General features: G+C 44.3%; 1 protein-coding gene across 2 annotated transcripts in view; it reads right to left on the bottom strand.

The window, feature by feature from the left end:
* Positions 1-17500, bottom strand: part of LOC118329592 (signal-induced proliferation-associated 1-like protein 2) — an 82088-nt gene that overhangs the window by 63821 nt on the left and 767 nt on the right. The gene's annotated exons all lie outside the window — the stretch shown is intronic.

Raw genomic sequence — 17500 nt, 5'->3', positions numbered from 1 at the left:
TCCTCTTACTCGCTTCAGCAACACTCATTTTCTTTTCAAAGTTTGTTTTTCACACTTGGCTTAGTGTCGCTGACAGAAATCTGGTGTAAGAGAGACAATTTGGACTCCTGGGCAGCAGCTGGAAGCTCTAAAGCTGACACGGAATAAAGTTTAGTCAACCGGAGGATGCAAGGGTAACATAACTGAAGGGAGCATAGGAATAGGCACAGATACACAGATGAATCACTCGTTTACTCACCTAATAACTTTCTGTGCAGTGTCTGCCAGAGGAACACACTCACAAATTCCTCCTCTGATACACACCGCAGGCTAGACCACTTAAACATACCATTGTCTAAAAAATAAGACATTCCTCACTTTATAGAATGCTTATTCTGCACATAATTGCAGATCAAACTAAAGTCGATATGCATTACTTAGCCTTTGCATTTTTTCCTATAAGGTCATTACATGACAAGCAACATTGGAGATCAACAGTTGCCATGCTTACCTGATTAAGAGAGTCCTTTTTCATCACAGCCATAAATCCTAAGAGCACAGGACACAAAGCCCCGTGAGCCACGGTGGTAATGAGCTCACTGTGGAAATGCTATCCAAGTGCATTAAATCCATCAGCCACTTGTTGAGGGAAAGCCGCCACACTTCGCAGCAGAAAGTCTCTAAAATAACCAACAACAACAACTCTTCCCTGTGCTCCTTTATCCAAGAACTAGAATTTGGGGAGAAAATGGAGAAAGATACAAGAAAAAGAAGAAGGAGGGAGTGAAATAAGGACAGGTCTGGCAGCCATCGGGGAGTCAGTTTAGTGAAATGCATACAGCTGTCCCTTAATGCACGCAGCCCTCTCCCTCCCCCTGTGACAAAGCCACCAACAGAATGAATGAGACTGCAACATTAGCATATGTAAGGGAAAGTAGGTGGCTGTTGGTGGGGGGAGAAAGACTGCTGGGGGTTGGTGGTTGGGGGGAGGGGGTGGACCGTGACATTCAGAACTTCTCTAGCCGACAGGAAGGATAAGGAAAAAGAGGGGGAAAAGCTATTGTTCCTGGGAAAAGATGCCCAGGTCAAACCGGTGACCTTGCTAGTTCCTTGCGATGGCTGACATTTGGAGCGGCGGGAGACTTATCCGTTCCCTGTCCTATGAACTACAGCCTGGTACAAAGGTCTGTCTTACAAACAGAGCCAGAAACCATGACCACCTTAAACACACTGAGATAAGGGGAGAAAGACACGACCAGAGAGGGGAATTGCCCTTCTTTCAAAACTGATAATCCCTCTAGCCACTTGCCATATGCTGAGCCTGCATATTTTGAACTTCAGCAGAGGCCGGGGGGGCAGACAGGAGGAAGGTAGGGAGGTGAGAGGCTGTGATGGTCCTAAGAGCAAGGAATAAAAATGCATGAAAAAAGGACATCTCTGCAGGGCGCCACTCTCTGGTGCTTCACTGCAAACAGCTGTGGGTTTAAGGGCCTACACACACCGAGCCAACGCGCTAGCACCAACAAAGCCTGACTGCAGTGTGTTTAAGTGCAGCTTCTATCAGAAGATGTGAGGCAATGCATCAAAGGCTACAGCTGACAGCAAGCTGACCACTAACATTCAAGTACAATTCTGCGCCTGCATGGCAGGAAAAATCAAGCAAGTGGTCTATTTAAAAGTTACGAGTGGCACTGTGAAGGTTTGCTTTGCGCTGGCATTGTGCCTGGCCTTTTGCTTGTGGAAGAGAAGAAGTGGCAAAAGCAAATAAACCAAAACAAAACAGGAGAACCCATACGAAACTGGCAGACATTGAGTGGTTCAACCTTTTAGCAGACATATTCTCAATTCACTTTTCAAACATTTAGTTAGACTAGCGTTGTGTACTTTTGTTGGATTATATATACACAGACCTCTGAGTAGTGATTTCCTCTTACGCAAATGCCGGTTTGCTGGCCATAAGCTGTTGTCTTTGTGGTGTTAAACTGTCAAACTGTGGGGATAAGTTGCTTTATTTACCGCAGTAAGAAAGAAATTCCATACTGTCACCGCCCTAATGTCAGCTTTCATTAATGTTTGATCAGCTGCTGTTTGTTAACGCTAGCTGGTTGAGGTCTGCTTGCATGGAGCTAGTGAAGCAGACTTGCGATTGTAAAGGCCCAAACACACTGAAACCATCTGACACGTGCGTTTTAAAGTAAGCCTATTGTTTTAAATGTCCCAACACGCAGCAAAAGTGTTAGAGGTGTGGCGCGTCTGGTGCATGTTGGGACATTTGAAACAATAGGCTACTTCAAAATGCGTGTGTCAGAGGCTTTTAGTGCATTTGGGCCGTAAGGGTTTATGGCCACAGTCTGTGAACCAGCAGGTTAAATGCGGGTGTGGAGACCAATAAACCGAGGCACCGGTAAGCAAGGCACTTTTACTGCAGAGGAGCTACTCGAACAGTGCGAGTAAGCTCACGTGAAGCCAGTTATTTCTGAGGAAGTCAACCTTCCTCGGACACATAAAGGCTAAAAAAAGAACAACTCTGTGGGGTAATTGAGTTTTGATGATACATCTCTCCTCTTGTATAGTGCAACGTAATTGAATTTCAGGGAGCTTAATTGGAAAAACACTAAACAGTGTCCTTCTCACCACTTCCTGCTTTGCTCCGTTTGTTTCTGGTTGGAGGTAGGAACATGTTAATAGCAGGAAATGACAGACTTTAATCAAGCTGAATGAATGGCAGCAAGTACAGGTCTTTGTGCCTTTGATCTAGCCTCTGCAGGCAGGTTCTCTGCTTTGATTTGAGTTGAGGGGAAGGCAAAGAGTTTTATTTGAAGAGTGGGAAGCCCCAGGAGGTAACACTTAGGAGTTCTTGTCACTGCATCCCAGCAAACAGACAAACTATTCATCAGCCTACACACATGTGCAGCAGGGCCCGTGGAGAAACACACAAACCCACAAACACTGCTCGTTTGCACATGGACGAACGGGTCTGATGGGTAATTTACATACCAAGGGTAGTCATTACACAAACGGATACACATGCAGAATGACCTACATGCACAAACACTAAAACAACATGTTTCACAGCTCATCTTTCAAATGCTGTGGGGAGCTTTGACTCATTTAAAGAAACCTATTGACTTCTGTCCGACTCAATATGATAAAACAATCACAAACATAACAACAAGAACATCGTTAGTGGCAGAAGATTGTTTTTCTTGTGACATGGGAACTTACATAGAAAATCGGAATATTTAGTCAGGCACAAAGTTTACAAACGTCTTTCAGGATTTTTGAAAAACACTGGTTAGAGAAAGCTTTTGCTCTATACTTGAGCTGGACAGTGCAAGTTAGCAGTGTGGCTGACATACTGAATGCTTAAAAGAAAAAGTTTGACACTTTGGAAACTACACTTATTTTCTTTGTTGCTGAGAGTCAGATGAGAAGATTGATAGAGTATTTCTTGGCCGGACTGACTCTAAGAAATGACTGCAGCCCCAGCTCAAAAAATAGTGCAGCACATAACCCCCTGTAAGAAAAACAAGAGATATAACACGCTAGCTGTTTGTATGCTAGACTAACTGGCTGCTAGCTGTAGATTCATATGTATGTACCCAATGCTGAATTTCTCCTACAGGGGATTAATAAAGGTATATCTTATATTTATTGTGCAGATACAAGAGAAATTTAAATATTTTCCTCTAACTTCCTGCAAGAAAGCAAATAGGTGTATTTCTCAAAATATCCAACTATTCCTTTAATCATTAACTTTTTTACAGGAGATGTTTGAGAAATTACTTTGGTGGCATTTTTTTTGATGACATAGGAAACACTGTCAAAAATCTCAAAGTACTCCTTTATATATGTACAATCAACACTGCCCAGGAGAGAGGATGCTGTTACATCACACACTTTCTATTATCGCTTCATTCTTTCTGAAAAACAACCCTGAGTCTGACTTTTGTTATTTAACGGTCAACCTGAAAAGCAGCCGAACTCAGCATGGCAATGTGGTAGCCATTAAGGCTGGCTTCATAATTAGAGCTCTAAACAAGTAGAAGCAGCATTATGTGGTAAGGCACAATAGCGTTTGCCTGATTGCTTCCACCAGGGGACATTTAATAATCCACCAGGAACGAAAGGCACCTGTATCCGCTTAGATTGAGCTCTCTTTCATGAGGCTGTGACGATAGCCAGGCATGTGACACGTTTGCCGTCCAGTATTTTTAGTCCTGCTGATAACAGCATGCTGTGGTAAGACAAGTTTCTCCTTAGTTATGCAGAGCGGACAGAAGCAGTTTAGGGAAATGGCCCGTTCCTCCTGCAGGGAGGAAAGGAGGAATAGCAGCTGGCAGGCAACAGGCAGACACAGCTTCTCCGAATGTCACTTCTCCCCTCTCTGCCCCCCTCCTTTTCTCTCTCCCCCTCCCTCTCCACATTCTCTCCTCCTCTCAGTTTGTTCCGTATCTGTTGTGTGAATTCATCTGAGGGCAGGAGGCTGAGCTTCCTCCACTACCCAGCCATGCCACTCCATCTCTACGACAGAGGAAGAGAGTGAAAGAGAAGGGGGTAGTGGGCACATGAGGTGAGGGGGTGGAGAGTAAACAGTGGCTTCGCATCCCTCTATGTTGTTGCTAGGCAACTTTTTTCTGCGTATGACAGCCTTGAGTGACAGCAGACCTCCCTTCAGAACAAAGAGGGAGGGAAAGGAGAGGAGCAGAGAGCAGCACAGAGACGAGCGGTGATCTGGTGAATACAGGGACACTGCTGGAGAGGTCACGACTTAATTAACAGAACAAGCAACCTGATTTTTGCTGTTTTCTTTGAAATTACTGGATAATTTCACTTATTTGGGCAACTGGTGACTGTGGATATTGCATCGTTTCGAGGGAGCACAAGCCTACCAGAGTTTCAAAACACAGTGCTTTTGAAAACGTTCTGTCAGAGGTGCAAGCAACTTCTCTGTTCTGTATCTCTGTTCACGCCAGATAAAGTAAACTTCATTTCTGTTGCTGTAATCGCGCTGCAGAGCAAACCAATGGATTAATTTTTTAACACTCCAACATCGCCACTGGCACTGTGGCACATGTCTTCAGTAATTAAGTGCTTATCCAAGTCTTGTTTATATTTTGCCCCTTTTGCACATGCTCTTTCATTACCCATGAACATATGATTAGGATCTGCAAGAAACTCCCAGGGCAGAGTACCAGCATTACCACCACAACCTACAAACTATACTTTGGCAAAAGTTGGCAGACACCAATAGATCCGGCTCAGCACATTTTGTGTGCAGCACAGATGACGTGCTTCATCCATAGGGCACATAATAAGGGTTTTTGACGATTGCAGGGGCTAAAATTAGCACGTGAATAATAATCACTGGCCAGAGAGCTGCTTTTCATTGGAAGTTTGGCAGGGGAGAGTGCACTGGATGCCAGATCAGGGGTGCTGCTCTACGGATGTGTGCAGAGGGAGCGGGCAGTCAGGAAGAAAAGGAAAGTTGACACTGGAAACCATATTGTTAACAGCAGTATGGGCAAAGTTGCCAGTGCTTTTAGATGAGCATGTAGGATGCCAGATGCCTGCACCACGGCTGGATAGAGAAGTGGAAACGCCACAAACAAACAAGCAGTCCAACAGCGGTTCGTTCATAAATGTATCAACCTGTTGACACACTGTAGGTTGGCTATTGAGAGTCGGATACACAACAAAGAAAAGAAGATAAGAAAGACTGTATTCAGAACACCGCACAGGATATAGATACCAAAATAAAAATAACAACAAGAAGTGAAGTCTGTGGCCATCTGGAGCACATGTTCCAGTGCAGCTACTTCCTCCTGTAATTAATGAAGTTCTCCAAAGGGAACAGTCTGATTAAGTGAAAACTCTTCTTATTCTCCACAGGCCATGTTTTCAGAGAGAAATGGCTCCGACAGAATTCCTGAGAACTAGGCGGCCCTGGTTTGTCATGCAGCTGGCATCTCTTTTATGGAGTCACTTTCAAAGCTTCTCCCCCCTACAAGTGGCATCAAAAACATCTGTTCCCGGGGCCAGCCACCCACATGAGAGATTGCCCAGTCCTGGCAGGATGGCCTGCAGATGTAGGCAACAACCGACATGCAAATGTACATGTAAAACCCCAGACAGCCACATTGTGACAGTTAAGACAACAATTTAAGTCACAAAGGGGGAAGGAGCGGGAAAAAGAAAACAGAGGGTGGAAAGAAAGGGACTGAGAAATGATGTCTATACTGAAAAGTAAACAGAATTCAGAAGAATGGAAGGAAGGAGGAAGGCTGAATAAGAAGAGCTGATAGGTTGTAGTGGTGGAAGAGGAGCACAATAAGTAATAATCCTGAGCCAGTGTCCCCTGCCCATATTGAAGGACATGTAGTGGTACTTCAAATCCCAGGCAGAAGACCAATTTGACCTTCATCTTGTTCAAAGCAGTCCTGCTAGTGGATAGGCCTGGTAATGCCTGATGAAGTAGCAGTAGCAGAGCTATATTAAGGCTGCCGTGTCCAGTGTGCATGAGATGCCTTAAATGTGCACTCTGCTAGTGCTCAGAGCAGTGTAAAACAGTGCATCATTAAAGGGAATTGTGCTCAAGTACTGTCCACGGCCCTGTAAAGAGACTGCAAGTGGGGGGAGAGTGGATAGAGGGAGGCAATGGGAAATGGTCCGAGTTATTTCCATTCCCTCAGCCCGTTTATGGAAACATTATGGGAGCAAGGTTCAGTTCTCACGGAGGAGGAAAATGTTCGGGAAGTAAGAGTGAGAGACAGGAGAAAGTGAAGGAGGGAGTGAAAGAGAAAGAGGAGGAGGAACTGCAGAAATGCTGCTTTTAGCTGTTTCCCTGGAAAAGACCTTGCTCTGTGTGTGTCCTTCATTGTGTGCTTCTCCCTCTGGCAAAGGCCACAAAAGCCTCCATTTATCTATCTTGAGCATCTAGCCTTATTGAGAAAAGGCCCTGAAAGGCGGACAGCCATCACATGTGCCAGGGTGACATGGCTTTTCCCTTGTTAACACTTTAGTCTTGCACCCAGAGTGCACCCAGCACAATCTCCACCGAAGTGAGGGATTACTCCTGCCGACAAACAGCGAAAAAAAGAAATAGTACATCTGTTCTCTATATTTGCATTTCTTTGGTTGAATCACAATGCACCACTTGACTCGATGGAAAGCGAACATTCTCAGTCAGGCGTGAGAAACCCACCCCATCAATGAGGCCTTTTTCCACCCTTTGGTTTCTTCAACCGGGGTAACAGCACATCACAAGGAGCAGCTTGCGCAAAACACAATCTGTCAAGTTGGAGGCAGACGGGGGCCAGTTTATTCATGATTCGCCCTCATCAGTTTCTATTTACTCAGTGTTCTTTGGAGTAGAAAGGGGACCAAGTGCAATTTTAGGACATCGCAATGTGCGCTATTCAGCAATCTGCAGCTCTAATTGCAGAGTGAGAGGAATTTTCTACATCTCTAGCATTGAGGCACAACAGCTGCAGCTGGCATGGCATGTGGTGGGCGTGTTTAAGGGAGGTGTGGTGGCTAAAATGGTGTCAAAGACTAACCTCCCACTGAGAGCCACCCACACACGCGCGCACCTACGCATTAAACACACAGAAACGCACGCACGCTTACATGCACAGACACCCACATGGCCACAAGCACACGGTAGGCTTTTGTCTCCGTGTCCAGATTAATAACAGTAATGACATACCATAGCATCAGGGGAAATACTGCACTCTAAAATTTGCTTCCCTCTCCACTGCCACTCATCAGCACATCCTTGATCTCACTGATTTAGAGAGGAGTCAGCTGCCATAAAGAAGGAAAAAAAAACACATAACACATACAGTACATATCCCATTCCTCCAGTCAGCTGGCCATCATCTCCTGCTAAATGTCTGTGTACGCACGCACGCATGAACCATTAAAAATGAACCATTAAAAAGTGTGTTGAGAGCAGGAAGGGACACAAATGGTCTTTTTTTTTTTGCCTCCACATCTTCCCTCTAGTCTTGTTCCCACCTCTTTACGCCTTTATCTTACCATCCCCCTTCCTGAATGCTAAATGGGGAAAATGTCCAGAGAGATGAGTGCGCATGAATTCATTCCTTCCACCAGGAGCCGAGTGCACTGATCCGACCTGGCATGAGGGCCCCCGGTGATTGAGCCACCTTTGACCTTTAGAACTGATCGAGGCCAACAATCTGATGAGGTGCTCATATAAATGGGGGGGNNGTATACGGAGAATGGGGGGTAGAGGCAAAACATCCCAACAGTCAGAAGGAGTGTGGCTATATTGCATGCTGCAGCATTTCCTCAGAGACCCCACTGAATGCACATGGAAGTCCATTGGCATTAATATTTATGCAATTCAGTATGACGTAAAAAGAGCCCGAGCAAGATCTTTAAATGTACTTCCACCTCGCTCAAGCAGAGATCAGGCACAAGAGGAAAAATGTGCGCAGGAAGGTGTCTTTCCTTATTCACAGAGCTGGCCAGACTGTACAACAGAATACCAAATAAGCACAGATTTCCCTATTCCTCACTTCCTTATCTCTAAAATGCAGCTGGTTCTGAAGAATGTCACCAAGATGGCAGCATTTAGAGAGAGCACCAGGCACTGGCAGCTGTACAACATGCACTCAGGGTCACCAACCCTGCAGAATCAGAAGGAAAGTCTTGCTAGACACAAACAGAGTTTGTAAGGTGCATGGCTCCCACAGTCGCTATAAGATCTTAGTCAACCTAGTCTGGTTAATGAGAAGGACAAAGAGTCCTTCAGCACTTTGTTGGAGTCTCTTGGGTAGTGTGTGCATCTGACCTTGAAATACCACCTCAGGCATAGGAAATATTTGAATTATCACCATGACTATCATTCCTGAGATAGCACAGACGACAATGCTATTCAATACTAAATCAATAACAACCACAGTCTTCCTGTATGGGACTCCCCGGAGCAAAATCCTATCAAGCAGGCTATCTTGTGGCTCAGTGTGTGTCTTTTTTCAGCATCTGTGTGGAGAAAATGTTTGCAAACCCATCATCCTCCCCATTGCCACCTAGCCATGGGCATGTTGTTGATTCTGCAGCGCAACAACGAAAACACTGAGGTGACAAAGCGACGGTGCAGCAGAAATTCCCGAAGTCAACAAACAGAGCCTAACAGGGAATTGGCTCTGTTTGGAGAAGAGTCTGGGGAAATGCAAGAGGTCTCCTCAGGGACCACAGACTCAGACTGCCTTTTAGTGAAAATTAAACAAAATGACAGGAAACAATTAACCAACTACTCATTTCTCTCTTTACACCCCCCCAGAAAATGTCAAATGTCACCGCCTGAGAGAAAGGATCTTCGTGTGTGACCTGATGAGAATCTGTGTGTTTACGTACACTTAACTAACCTGATTACTGTTGGCTTTCTACTTTAACCTGATTCCTTTAGAGTCGTGTAAGTGAAACACTGCTGCCTTAATCGGGGTAGGGATAGGGAGAAATCTGGTTAACTCAGCAAGAATTTGTATTCTTGGCATATATTGAGTATATTATGTGTGTATGTGCATGGCAGAGACCTCAGCCACGCACACTGCACTGTGCGGGAAAGAAGGGAGCTTTAAGAAGTACATTAAAGGAAATATATCAGAAAGTAAATCAATCAAGAAGTTTAAAGCTTACTTTGACCTCTGACCTCTGGTGTTTGTGTGCTCCACCTAAACACAGATTATGTTGAGACGGATGAGAACAGTGTAATTATACAGCTGCTCCTGTGGTTAGATACACAGCACCTGGCTGTGTATCCAGCAGTTGTGTGTTCATTGTGTTTTGGCTCGAGCCCACACAGCTCAGTGCTGAACTGTATGTGGCCCTGCAGTCCTGTTTACATTTCAGAGAGGTTCCGAGAGCTTCCAGTAAACATAGCCTCGGGAAGGTAAGCACTGAATGAACACACACTGTAGCTGCTAGGCATTGTAAGAATGACTTGTACAGAGACCCCTTGTTGGGATCCTAACATAGTGTCTGGGACATTATGTTAGTATGCTACAGTGCGTCTGGGACACTGTTTGCATGACTGTGTTATGCAATCTCCTTTTCCTTAGGTCCTTCTTCTTTTAAGGCAGTAAACCCATATAAAGGCGAGCATTCAGTGTCAAATGTGCTGCCCCCTCGAGCTCTGGATCCCACAGCATCCCACCCCCTGTGGCTAACCTCCAAACGTCCACAGAAGCTTTCTTCACTTCAGCGGAGGGGAGGAGGGGAGGAGGGGAGGAGGGGAGCAGTTGATCTCCTCCACATTGACAGACAGTGCGATTACAGAAGCAAAAAATCAGGCCACTGTCACTCCAGATCATTATCCTCCGTCAACAGCCTTTACAAATCGCATAAAAGGAAGGCTAGTCAAAATGATGTCGCAAAGAAAGAGGGGGGAAAAAAAACAAGCGAGATGGAATATACTACTCTAGCTTCGAATTAGCTCTGCTTGGCTGGGTCGGCGCTCCTTAAACACATCATACCGCCGCTGCAGCAGCCCCAAGTACAAGGAAAGGCCAGGCCGACTGCCAGCCCTGCACAGTTCAGCTCCTCTCAGCTTAAGCTTTCCCTTCCACTTTGTGTAAAAGGGTTTCCCATACACACCAGTAAGCCCAGTATCTCAGGCTTGTCTAAAATAGTCAAAGACTAAGCTATGTCTTCGCTAAAAAGAATAGGCCAAAGGCAACATCATGTACAGGCATTTTTGTGCTTCAGTTAGTGGATACAAAGGCTCCATAGTCATGTCCTGGTTTAATGGTGTGCATAATTCAAAAGTACAATCTGAACTGAACAACAAGAGACAAAATATTTACATTTTAAGGATATTGAAATGTATAATGTTTATTCTAACCAAATGAAAAAAGTTTTTTGGAAGAACGCCATAATGCCTCTGATTTCTAACAGTTAAAAGATTTTGACAGCTTGCTGCAGCTGTCAAATGAAAGAGTAACACAACCGGAATAATACATTGAAACACACACAGAAAATAAAGCCGCAAAAGGCTAAAGGTTTGTTATAGTTCTGAGGTTCCCAGTATAAACCACATATATTCAGTAAACTAAACTCATTATCATCTGATTAATGGATCAGTGGAAACACAAACAAGAATAACATCCCAACATGTTTCGCCAGCGCTTTTAAAAACACAATGACAGACTACAGCCTGTGACTAGACTTTCTCATTTGTCTCATGTCAGTGGGCTGGCAACATGAAAGGAACCAACAAAAAACAGACAATTGATAAAGGGCTGTTTAGGAGAAAGTTCCTTCCTGTACAAGGCTGATACCCAGAAGACTTTTACATTCCTGTCAGTACTGTACACAAAGCAGAATAGGCAATCTCACAACACAAAGCAGCCTCTGTCAAACACCATAAAGTGCTATAATTTAATAATTGTATTCTTAGATCCTAATTTTCTTTATATCTTAGGTAAATAGTGATTCAGGAAACTGCCTAACAGTGCGCAGTGCAATATCTATTGAAGTTATCCTGCTGGTTATTTAGGTTGAATTTAATTTTGACATAAGCTCATGCTCAACAACAGTGTAGAAGCACTGCAGTGCACTGGTGAGGTTAAGTGAAGGATACCAGCTCCAGCAGCAATGCCTCAATGGCTCACACACATAAACGCATGCAAACACACTAAAGCTGAGCACTTTATGGCACATCTGTCACGGCTCTGCTCCATTTGACTTGTTAATTACAATCCACCTCTATCAGAAACAAGTCAGCGTACTTTTACGCTTCAAAACAACTCATCCGATGGCTATTTGCTACTTGGCTTACCCAGGGTCAATTTGACAGTCAAGGGCGCAGATGTTTGTACGGGGCCCTTCGTGCAGTACTGGCCTACATTTTATGACTACAGGTCTATTTTCTTGTACATTTGAGGACTCCAGCATTGCTAATATTACACAAATTAACTGCTGGAATAAACAATCCTATGAATAATACAGGAAAATACATAAATACACCAATAAAGACATAAATCCATTTTGTCCCACCACCAAACTCAACTCCATTTTATTTGATCATTCTGGCAGGTAATTGATTGAGGGGGGCATGGTGGGAACTTATTGGGATATTATTGGTTAACCTACATATTTAAGTATTTATACATATATTTATTTATTTTACACCTGTTTTTGTATCTACTATTGGCCATTTTGAAGTTCCAAACCAGACAACATACCAAGGTGGCATTCAATGAATGAATAGACAGAGAAAAATCCACAGAGGCTGTAATGGCATGCAGTCTGGACTGGCTGGATCACCCACACCCAGTCCTGTCTGCCTACTCAGACAGGCCTTTTCTTTTTCGCTACAGTAGGGAAGAGGTATGCACACCGGCACTAAACCAAATCCCTTCTTATCTCCCATTGGAGGCTGGCTTGGACCACAGAGGTCAGCTGTCCGATTGTCTGGGCCCGCTGAAGGGAACACAGACTGAGTTAACCCCATGGGTCACGACTGGTCCTTGGACTCAGTGGCAATCGGGTTAATGACTGGCCAGCACTCATTCCCTCCATTGTGGCCCGGTGACAGACACGTAGACAAAACATGTAAGGAGGGTCAGCAACTTTCGGTGGCCTTTTCCCCAACATTCCTGATACGGACACTAATGAGTCCCTAAGGGAACACGAGGTGCAGACATAATTCATCTTGGCAAGACACATTTTCCTATTTGCTTGACTATTGCAAATCCATAATGCATGAACATGATGTTTTTTGTGGAGTGACACTGTGAAATGATTGGCTTGGTGAAACAAAGAGTGATCCTCCCCTGCTCACAGCTCTGACAAGTGGTATTTGCACTGCTGTCCAATGGGAAAGCTTTGTCATGGAAGGATAAGAAATGGCTAAATAAAACTATTGTGCTTTCACACCAGGAAAAAAGACTAATGTATTTAGAGCAAGGGTTGCTTGTAGCTTGCCTCCATTTAGCTATTTAACTTAATGATTAAGCTGCAGGTATAAATGCCCCATTATTTTAACCCAGTATGGATAACCAGCAGGGTGAGGTGAGTAAATGACAAAATATCTTCATTTAGAAAATCTTTGGTAATTATGACAATCAGGGTTTTGCCCAGGTTTTTAGAGGTGCTGTGCAGCCTTTTGGGTTGGGGCAGGGTCAACTAGTCAGCTAATTTCTTTCCAATTCACTGAGATTTACATCATTTTACAAGTGCTTACGGTTATTGTTTTAAGCCAATTTTTGTCTGGCGAGTTGACAAAAGTAACAGTCACAGTCTTTGAAATAACAGATACATATATCCTTTTTTTTAAGATGCCGTACACTGGCTGGGAGAAAATGATATGATATGAATTTCCAAAATCTTGGTCGAACCCACTGACAGAGGTATGAGAAGTTTGTGGTAAAAGAGTGTCCGTGGACCCAATGGATAAAGCATGCTTATTCTCAGCCACCCACCGCACACTACCATCCCACTGGATGATCATCCAGATGCTCTCCATATAGTTTTTTAGCACGACGCAAAAACTCTAAGCCGCTGCGCCTAAGCCACATAATGTAAGGACAACACTGATGATCCTCCTTTATAAACTGACATGACCCACATGTAACCATTCTGTCTGAAGATCAACGAGATTATCTGGAGGATTAATGATTTTCTTTCACATGGAAAATCTTACTGTTATATCTGTACTGACAGTGAGGGCTACATCTGTAAGCCCCCGGCATTCAGTTAAGATCATATGTACAGTAGCTCTGCCTGTCTGTTGTGTGTGTAGGATGGAGCTTAGTCCAGAAAAATGTGTGGGGTTTCAAAAGGTCATCGTTTAAAAGGTCTAAGCTGGTCATATGGGTTTGTTTCCATGACCAGTGATACGGTAGTAACATCTAATGCATGGATCATATAATGTAATATATCACTGCACATTCACAGTCTGCACTACAACAAAGGATGTAGGATAAAGGGAAGCATACTGTATATCATATGTATACCATGGCTCCAGCTTAAGTTATCAGATGCCTGATCTTTTCCATAATTGGTCTAGCTATGCATGAGTCGGTCACCAGAGGGCTCAAAACCTTTACTCCCGTCTGCCCCCACATCTCACCTCCTCTTCAGTCCTTCAGAAGCTCGACTGTGTGTCACCAGAGGTTGACAGGGTCCTCACAAGCAATGGTGCTATCAGCTTTTGACTTCTGTCACTATACCATCTGCTCCATCCAGCAGCTTCCCCTCCAGCCATGACACTGCTTTTTCACTCAAAAGTGCCTGGCACGACAGCAAGCCACTAGATGAGTGGCAAGAGGGTGGGAAATTAAAGAGCAGAGCGGGTACCAGACACAAGGGATGGGCTGGTGTAGCAGCTATTTTAGCCAGTTGTACTGAGATAAAAGCATTGGAAAACATTCACTGAGTGTCCTTTAAAAGCACATTAGGTATAATGCAGAAATCCCTTCGTACAATGTCTTTAAATGGCAAGCATTACATCTGATCAAACAGAGCATCCATCTGCTTCTAATTTACTATATCTACTATAAGGCTTAACCACATCAGTACAGTCAGATTAACATACATCTACTAGACACAAATAAATAAACAAGCAAAGTGGCACATGAGGACACCAATCCACATATGTCCTCAAGACACACGCCACAGGCCATAACATCTCATTTGTGTGCATCACATACAGAGTGGAAATATTGTGCTGTAAAGGGGCTGCTGGCGTCTTCCTGTGTTTCCCTGGAATGGATGCTGACATATGCCAGCGCCTGAGCAAGCTGTTAAACATGCCGTCCTAATGCTATTACGCTGATTACACAAGAGAAGTCGTACAATGCGCAGTACAGGAAAAGGATGAATGACCCTAACAGAACCCAACACCCTGACCTTGGAGCTGTCAAAGCCGTGTTTCAACCTTCTTCACAGATTCATACGGAAGCTACTTTTTTTTTTCTCCGAACGAAGGGGAAGTATTACTGGCGCTAATGAGCTCTTCAGTGATAATCAATATTACAAATGTAACTGATATCTCAAATCGGACGAGGAACTTATTTCCAGCCTTTGTCTGTACTGTACACACATTATGAACATTGCTCAGTAAACCACCTGGATCCATCACAAACAGACCCCGAGTGGAACAGGGGATCAATTCATAAAAAACATCAACCTAATGACGGCATCTGTGCTTTCCCTGACAGTGATGAGTGGGGCTTAAATCCTTCCATAAATCCAGACTGCTATCAAAACAAAGGCGGACAAAAAGACAGAGAGAAAGTCTGGCTCTCAAAACAGGAGCAGGCAGCATGTGATCCCCTGTCTGCTGGTCGGTTGGTTTTGAAGCAACAGGATTTGGTTGGGAGGCCTATTGTGACTCCTGGCCGGCCAGCCGGTCAGCCAGCGCAGACCAGACCAGGTTTCCTGATCCTCGTCACATGCATGGGGTGTGGGATCTGTTGGAAAGGGGGGGCGCCACATGGTTTGGCATGCTTCTGTGGTACAATGAGGAGAAATGCATCACCCCTAACAAATGTGGTCTGAACCTAAGTCCTTTAGGAGTTTTTTCCTTTCTACTGTTCTCCAAATCATGACTAGTCAGCACACCGGTAGCAAAGCACCGTGGGAACAGAGACAAACATGGGGAAAGAGCAGGGGATGGCTGTCGGGAGCACTGGGGGAGTGGTGTAACAAGAAGACTGACAGAAGCCACTGCTGTTAAGTCATTTCCCAAACCTAAAGAAAGATCTAGAACTGTTATGTGTTATAGTAATATCTTCACAGGCCATTTCTGTTTCACAAACACAACTCAACGGCTGTAACTGGAGTGGGGCGTCTCCAAGCCCACTAGGCCACAAGACATCCTAACCAGCTCTGCAATGATAACAACTGGATGTGGCCTGTGGGCATGTCACAGGAAGCCGTTCCACTGCCAATTCTGACAGGTGCCTTATTGTTCACATTGTGCACATAACTTCATTTTGAAAGACATATCTATCCGGCTCAATTACCCATTGTCTGGTTAGCCATGCAGAAGACGCTGTTAGAAATAGATGAGAACATATTTCTTCTTCAGGGTCCTCTCCGTGCCCTATTGATGGCAGAAAGCAACAGAACTCTATTCAAACTAAGATTGAAAGACTTTCTCTGGCGCTGTCATTATCATGGCTGCTGAGTAGGTCTGCCTCCAGGAGTGCGCTGCTGGCAGTGGGTGAGATGGGGTACCTAGGCAGCCTCATTTCCATCTTCATTAGGGAAGATCGTTTTTAATCTATCTTTCATCTATCTGGAAAATAAGCCCGCCAACTCTCCTGTAATGTAACAAAAACATTGAATTTCCAACAGAAAGTTAAGAATCAGATGAAACACTAAATTAAAGATCTGAGTGCAACTAATGAGGGAAAGTGTGAATCCAAAACTCGGCAGGAAAACAGGTTCACCAATAGAAATATTTGCATGATGACAGAGAGAATGAGCAGATTAATGGGGTTGTTTTTGTGCCTTTGTGCACAATAATAGCAAATCATTCACACATCACTACAGATGTCTTTATGCCCATTCAGGAGAGTGGTCAGTGGGGAAATTGCCTTCCTGATGTGCAGAGCTATGACAGCTGGAGTTAAGCCAAACATTTTTGGCATTAAAGGAAAATATGTTAAACGTTATACCAGGCCATCAACATACTGGAGCCATCTTAAAACACTCCTGTGCCTACTTAGTTCAGCACAGCCCCACGAAAAACTAATCTTTCCCAGACATAAAAACCCTGTGAAAAATAATGGCATCTTATTGATCTTATCGCTCCAGGAGCGGAGAAGTCCTTATGCTTGATCTGTTCGGATGGGAGCTGTGAAGCCAGGAGGACATAAAAATCCAGAACACTGAAAAATAAACAATGGAAAGTTACATTTACACTCGTGAGCACCTAGTTGTTGTGTCTGCAGCTAGCCACCAGCAGAACAACGGGCCTATTTGTTTCCCTTTATTGGGAAGTTAAGTTACTGTGGAGGCTAAACTTCCTGCAGGAAGACAGCAAAGGATATGGTGCTCGGACGACAAACAACATTTCACTTGTTTACTCTCCCAGTGGTACACTGCATGTTGAACAGGCCTCAGGATCAGCCGGCACTAAAGCAAGACTGTACAAGCTGTGTACAAGCAGACTGCCAGATTTTATTTATGGAGAATCCAAACAACTCTGATGTTAGGGGAAACTGCTCTTTGTCTGGACATACTGACAAGCTCCCACTGCTGTGAAAAGTAAAGATAAGCACACAATACAACAGCAAACACAGTATTCTTCGACCCATTACTTACATAAATACAAAACACTGCGCGCTGGGCTTCCCAGAACAATTAAATATGGCCTGTAAGACTACACAGCTGTGGGCTTCTTCACCTACAGTGGGCATGGGGAGGCTTTATTACCCAGAACCAGCTGCCTTTATCGCCCCCCACCGTTTTCATAGGAGCACTCCACTGAACAAAATCCATTCAAAAATATTTCGGTGCGAATTACCCCCCCCCCCCCCCC

The sequence above is a fragment of the Morone saxatilis genome, unplaced genomic scaffold (genome assembly GCF_004916995.1).
Source record: "Morone saxatilis isolate NCDOM2014 unplaced genomic scaffold, NCSU_SB_2.0 Contig19, whole genome shotgun sequence".
NCBI lineage: Eukaryota > Metazoa > Chordata > Actinopteri > Moronidae > Morone > Morone saxatilis.
The sequence above is the reverse complement of the archived record's forward strand: the minus strand, read 5'-3'. Positions and strand labels throughout refer to the sequence as shown.